This window comes from Theropithecus gelada, chromosome 2 (genome assembly GCF_003255815.1).
Source record: "Theropithecus gelada isolate Dixy chromosome 2, Tgel_1.0, whole genome shotgun sequence".
NCBI classification, from domain to species: Eukaryota; Metazoa; Chordata; class Mammalia; order Primates; family Cercopithecidae; genus Theropithecus; species Theropithecus gelada.
The window spans coordinates 39,131,346-39,138,480 of record NC_037669.1 but is presented as its reverse complement, the minus strand read 5'-3'; the positions used below and the strand labels follow the sequence as shown (position 1 = coordinate 39,138,480).

The window sequence follows — 7,135 nt, the reverse complement described above, 5'->3', positions numbered from 1 at the left end:
CTGAAAGCAATAGCCCAACTTTTCCAATTAATAACCTACCAGCTACCAAATACAGAAAAGCTGAGTGATTCTTGCAAAAGGTGTATTATACTTCCGGGCATCACATACTGAAGACTTGGGGACTATCTATGTAGGTACAAGTAACTTATTGTATAATGTCACTGGATTAAATTCAGTAATGTCCTTTTTCACTAAATGTGGTTATACAACCTTACAGCATGTTACAAAGGGAACACAAACAAAAAAGTAAGTTTCACATTGGACCTTCTTCAGGAGCAGTGCTGACCTATTTCACTGACCTATGCTCAACTGCCACTAGGTGGCCCTCTTTTCCAGCTTCCAAGGGCCTACATTTGGCCTATGTGGCCTCAGTAAAGGCTCAGATTTCCTGCTATGAACTTAATGAGCCCAGCACTGGCTCTAGCTATGGTTTGTTCCTTTTTGGGTGGAGTGGATGGGTGGTTCTTGGAGAATCTACTACTTTCCCGTGCGTGCAGTGGGAGGCTGTGTTGGAGAATCTAGCTATCCTGACTGCCTACACAGAGCCTACCATAATTTTTCACTCACATCTTTAGTATAAATCTAATTGTCTTGGCCTTCTGTAATAATACCTTTGAAGAAATAAGGATTTAAAAAAAGTTATTCATTTAATATTCTAAGTAGACCTGCAACATGGGAACAATATTATTATTATTTTTGCAGTTGAGAGGGCTGAAATCTCGCAGGGTGATTAAAGCAAGTTTATTAGCCTCTCTAAAGCCTCAGTTTCCTACTCTGTAAAATGGAAATACTTTCCTACTGCTTTGTGAGTATTTAAACGGATGTAATTTGGGAAGCGCCCAGCACTTTGTCTACTACTGGCACAGGGTTTTAAAGCCACCCAGAGGCCGAGGCGTCAACACTCCGTTTCCCTGCCGGTGCTCCTTCCAGCCCCTGGTGTGGTCGATTTGGCAGGGGTGGAGCGCCAGGCGCGTGCAGAGCCGGGCGGACCCGCCCCTCGGGCCAAGGCCGGGCGGGAGGCGGAGCTCGTACTCAGGAGCCGCCTCCCGGGCGGCCGGGGCGGTCCCCGAGCCGCTTTCCGCGGCCTCGCGTTTCCCTGGGCAGTACTAGCTCGCTGCGGCCGCATCTGGGGTGAGTACACGCGGCCCTGGCTCCGCCGGAGCTCGGGAAATGCAGTTCCCGGGACACGGGCGCCGTGCGAGGGTGGCCGGGCGACGGCCGGGGTCGTTCCCGGGGCTGGGGCGGGGCGACCGTGGGGATAGCGCGGCCTCCGTGGGCCGTCCCTCCTCAGCTGGAGCGGTGCGCCGGGCCGGGGGCCTGCGGAGGCCGAGCCTGGCGGGAGGCACCGGCTCAGGTGCTGGCATCCCGCGCAGCCCCGCCTCTGCTGCAGGCCGGGAGCCAGGCGAGGTGCTTGCTGCCAGGTAGGAAAAGATCCAGGGCTCACTCATAACCCAGGTCACGATCCGGGGTCGCCCCCAGCACCTCTCCGCCGGGTGCATCAACCTGAAAAAGCCCCTTCTTCCTGGAAATCCTCTTTCTCCAGCGTTTCAACGGGGAAACTGATCAGCTGACTCCAGCCCCAGTCCTGCGAGGGGCGGGCAACCTTTGACCTTTCTCCGAAGGGCCTGGTCACCTGGATTATAAAGGACTTCGGAGACAGCCATCCAGTGTCTGTTGATCTGTATTTCTTGATGTTCTGTCTTCCATTAGCTAAGAGCTGTTAACTTTTGGTTTGAAAAAAACCAGACAAGTCCAGGGGCTCTGGACCGAGAAAAGGCCTATGGGTTGGTAGCCTTAGGAGAGTAGTTATCAACAGAAGGTGGGTGTGCATCCTGTTGCAAAGTGTTCCAGAGTGGGTGAGGGATGGGGATGTGGAGGTGGTGAGGGCACTGGTAGACCTCCTCAGCCGTTTGGTGATGAAGAGGAGGAATGAGAAGATGGTAATTTGAGTGTGGAGGAGAGTTGTGGCTTTTTTTTTTTTTTTTTTTTTTTTAATTTTTAAAGAAAGGAAAATAACACCTTGAAGATCCTAGAAAATCAAGGAGAGATGAGGATGAATGGGATTCAGGGTCCAGATTGAGAAATTGGGATTCAGAAGAGGATGCAGAAAGCTATTCCCGAGACCCAGGTGGGGAGTGCTGGAAGGTCTCTCTTGCGGGAGGAGATAATGCTTGATTGGATATAGTTCAGAAGTTTTTGGAATTTTGTCTTCTAGAGCAGGTTTGTTCTTTATGGAAATTGTAAACCCCATGAAACTGCAATAACTTTCGTCTACCTATAGCTTTGATCGGATTGAAAACATACGTTGTGAAGAAGTACTGACCTGAATTGAACTGTCTTGACTACATAATCTAAGGGGAAGTGGGTAGAGAGGGCAATAAAATCAGCTCTGTGATTATAGTTTATATGCCACTTAATATAATAAGTATTTAGTATCTACTTTAAGCCGAGCTAATAGTAATGCCTGCCTTTTCCAGAAACGCTTGCACATGTTTTGGGAACTAACCTTCTCTTTGAAGATCTTTTATTCAGTGGAAACATCCAAAGCAAGTCAGTGATGGTTTTCTGTTCTTTGTTTTAAGCCATCAATGAACAGTGGTTTCTAAAACCTGGCTGCATGTCTCAGAGTTACCTAGGTTCTTGTTAAAAATATCTTTTTTTTTTTTTTTTTTTTTGAGACAGAGTCTGGCTCTGTGGCCCAGGCTGGAGTGCAGTGGCACGATTTCAGCTCGCTGCAACCTACACCTCCCAGGTTCAAGCCATTCTCCAACCTCAGCCTCCCAAGTAGCTGGGACTACAGGCCCAGGCCACTACTCCCAGTTAATTTTTATGTTTTTAGTAGGTGGGGTTGCACCATGATGGCCAGGCTGGTCTGGAACTCCTGACCCCAAGTGATCCGTTTGCCTCGGCCTCCCAAAGTGCTGGGATTACAGGTGTGAGCCATGGGTCCAGGCAAAAATATCAGTTTCTTGACCCCACTTGAGGCCTTTGAAATAAAAATCTCTGGGGCTGCAGCCTGGGAATAGGCATTTCAAACAGAGACCCCAGGGTTCTCTGGCACTGAAGATAACTAACAGCCTCTGAAGTTTTTCTTTGAGATTGGGGCTTTTTGGCCTATTTAGAACAGGTTTTCTTAAAGGTTATGTGAATGAATTGTCAAACTTATGTAACTAAAAGTTAGAATTCCTGTCTGTGATGTTATCTTTAAATTTTAATGTACAGTCGTCCCCCTTATTCTTGGGGGATATGTTGCAAGACTGACAGTGGATGCCTGAAACCATAGATAGTGCCAAACCTTATATACACTGTTTTTTTCTCTATATACATACATATCTATAATAAAGCATAACTTATAAGTTAGGCACAGTAAGAGATGAATAATGTCTAATAATAGAACAGTTATTATAATATGCTGTGATAAAAGTTATATGAATGTCACCTGTTTCTCAAAATATCTTACTGTATTTTATTGCGGTTAACTGAAACCGCAGAAAGTGAAACCAAGGACGACTGTATTTTAAAGGAAAACTATATAGTCATTTTATCAGAAAACAACATTGTTTCTGTTGATGAAAACTCCATTTTAGAAAAATTAGAAGATACAGAAGAAATAAAAGTTTTTCCCTAATCCTACAATTAAGAGATGACCACCAGTGACTCTGTCATTTTGTATGTAAAAGGTATGCACATACATATGTATTGCATAATTGGTAGTATATTTTATATACTTTTTCTTTTAGAGACAGGTTCTCACTCTGATGCCCAGGCTGGAGTGCAGTGGCATGATCTTGGCTCACTGCAGCCTCCGCGTCCCCAGTTCAGGTGATTCTCCTTCCTTAGCCTCCCAAGTTGCTGGAACTACAGGCATGCGCCACCATGCCCAGCTAATTTTTGTACTTTTAGTAGCGAAGGGGTTTCAACATGTTGGCCAGGTTGGTCTCGAACTCCTGGCCTCAAGTGATCCGCCCGCCTCTGCCTTCCAAAGTGCTAGGATTACAGGCATGAGTCATCACACCCAGCCTATATTTTATATACATCTTTATATCTTTTTTCTACTTAGCTATTATGAGCACTTTTCCATGTAGTTATTGTAAACATTTTAATGGAAGCATATATGCCATCATATGGATGTATTATAATTAATTAAATCAGATTGCTATTGTTAATATTTAGACTCTTAAATTTTTGGTTATTTTAGCAATGTTGGTTTCAATATCGTGGTATACCTCTCTGATTGTTTTCTTAGAATACATTTCTAAATGATGGAATCAAAAACCTTTCAAATGCATTTTTAAAAATCTCATTTTGACATATCTTCTTTACTGCTTTTCCTAACCAGAGGGAAAATTAACATATCTGAAAGATCTATTGCATTCCAGGTCCATTCTCTTATATCAGTGGTTCTCAAACCTTAATGCAGCTAAGAATCATTTGGGGAGCTTGTTAAAATTTCGTTTTTCTGAGTCCCAGAGGCTGTTGTTCTGACCCGTTGGCTTTGGAGTGGGGCCCAGGAATCTACAGTTTTAACACATTCCCTTATGTATTTGATAAAGGCACTCTTGGAACCAGACGTTGAGAAATGCTTTTTAAATAAATGGCCAAACAGACTCAAAACATTTAGGTTACTTGTCAAAAGCCATTCATGCATCTGATAACAAGAGTTTGAACTCAGCTCTATGTGACTTCACAGCCTGTTATACCCATGATCTCAGAGCTTTTTAAACCTTTTTTTTTTTTTTTTTTTTGAGACGGAGTCTCGCTGTGTCGCCCAGGCTGGAGTGCAGTGGCCAGATCTCAGCTCACTGCAAGCTCCACCTCCCAGGTTTACGACATTCTCCTGCCTCAGCCTCCCGAGTAGCTGGGACTACAGGCGCCCGCCACCTCGCCCGGCTCAGTTTTCGTATTTTTTAGTAGAGACGGGGTTTCACCGTGTCAGCCAGGATGGTCTCGATCTCCTGACCTCGTGATCCGCCCGTCTCAGCCTCCCAAAGAAGGTTTAGGGTGAGGTGCCCCTAATGACTGCAGAAAGTAAACTCCTACTGACTCCACTGTTGATTTTTTAGGGACAGCTGAAAGTAACATATAAGTACACGATGAACTTCTATTGAAACCTTCCATCAGAAATTCTGGTGAATTCTGTATTATGTTGCATAACATATACTACATAAAATAACTTTGGTCATTTGGGTGTTGCAGGACCACCTCGCTTCAAGTGTGGATTTCCACGGCTCTTGCTCAGAGGCAGGTACGCTGTGTTCCAGTGTGCCATGGAACTCACACAGTGGCACTTGTGGCTTCAGGCCACGCAACACTTCCTCCCCAAGCCAAGGAGAAGTAGCACTTTTAGAGGCAGAGGAGCGGAAGGCAGTGGGCGTGACCAAAAGTGTCATTTATTAAAGGTGAGGACCCTACCCTTAGAAAAGTGTTGATGTTAGTGAACTGAAGGGAGCTAGTGTCGGGGTGAGCCTTTTTAGTTTTTAAAATCCTCCTCAGATGGAATTTTGCACTCATTTGATTAATCTTTATTTCCCACTTTATGTTTCATTCCTTTTAGCAGTAGCCTGGAATTATGATGTGTCCTTATATATTTCAACTAGTATATCCTAGTCCATCATTTGTTACTAAATTGAGTACCTGCTGTGTGTCAGGTTGGTTTGAGGCACTAGAAATACAAAAACAATGATTCTCCTTGAGAAGTAAGTTAATTTACTAGCATTTGTTGACTTGGGTTATACCTAGTCTCTGACTCTTTATTTTTATGTTTAGTTAACTTTAGACTTACAGAAAAGTTGTAAAAATGGTACTGAGAGTTCACCTAGCTTCCCCTAATATTAACCCATTACATAACCATACTACATTGATCAATACTATTAACTAAACTACAAACTTTATTTAAAGTTCATCAATTTTCCTACTCTCTCTTTTTTTTTTTTTTTCTGTTCCCACTGTATTTTATCAAGGATCCTGCATTTTATTTAGTTTTTCTTTCTCCTTAGTCTCCTCCAATCTGAAATAGTTCCTCAGTTTTTCCTTGTCTTTCATGATTTTGATTCTTTCGAAGAGTACCAGTTAGGTATGTTGTGGAATGAACTTGTGGTGAGCGATTGGGCTTCTCCACTACAAAGTTACTGTCTTTCCCTTTGTAGTTAAGAATTACCTTGGGAGACATACTTTGAGACTATACTGTTTTTATCCTCAGATTTTTGCCTATTAGTTTAGCATCCATTGGTGAACCTTGTCTGCAATGGTTATTAAGTGGTGTTTGCCGAGGGCGATTTTTTTTCCATCTCTCAATTTCTTACTAGTTTTAATTTACTGTAAGAAAAGAGCCGCCCCTTCTATTCATTTATTTGTTTGATCATTTTTATCAGTATAGACTAGTGGATATTCACTTTATCCTATGGGTTAAAATACAGTGCCATCTTTTTTTTTTTTTCCTTTTTCTTTTTAATTGCTCAAATGCTTGTAGGTTGGGCCATTAGGAGCTTAATCTTTGGGTTTAAAAGACTTTACATGTAAATGGCTGTCATCATTTTTATCCCATTCCTTATCCTGCCCAGGGAACCACTGCCCCTTTAGAATCTGGCCAGTGATCTTTCAGAAGCCTCCTAAAGGAGTTGTAATTGGGATAATGAATACCAAGGCCTAAGGAAGGTGGGGCAATGCATGTGTAAAAGGTAAACTCCTAGGAACTCTGCAGGAGTCAAAAGAGTAGCAAAATAATCAGTCTTTCTTCTGGTGTTGCCCCACGGAGCCCCAAGGCATCAGGATCATGTGTGTGGGATAACATCAAGCCCACTCACATGCCCTGTGTCTGCAAAATTACCTGATAGGTTCAGAGACATTGGAATGCTGATTTTGGTGCTCTTAGCTGCCGAATGAACACACCCTACCTCCTTGGTGCAAATGCTTAGTAAATATTTATAGAGTGATACATGGTGTCCTCCCCACCCACTTTGGTGGAGTAAAGATGTGTGTGGTTAGAGATTCTCCAAGAATGATACTTAGCACTTACGTTGCCCTTCCTTTTGTTATAGCTTATCTTCCTTGCCAGATTTTAAAAACTATTATGGGAAATTTCAAGCATACACAAAAGTAGAGAGAAAGAAAATGGACTCTCAGGTACCTATCACCT

General features: G+C 43.3%; 1 protein-coding gene across 3 annotated transcripts in view; it reads left to right on the top strand.

Annotated features, from left to right (window-relative positions):
* The first annotated feature begins 872 nt into the window (after positions 1-872).
* Positions 873-7,135, top strand: part of B4GALT4 (beta-1,4-galactosyltransferase 4) — a 30,072-nt gene continuing 23,809 nt past the window's right edge. Inside the window, exons 1-3 of one of the 3 annotated variants that reach the window (XM_025375406.1) lie at positions 873-1,131; positions 5,197-5,399; positions 7,038-7,122. The gene's annotated coding sequence lies outside the window, so the exon portion shown is untranslated. The remainder of the gene's footprint in view (positions 1,132-5,196; positions 5,400-7,037; positions 7,123-7,135) is intronic. The other 2 variants (XM_025375405.1, XM_025375407.1) reach the window with 2 other exon arrangements.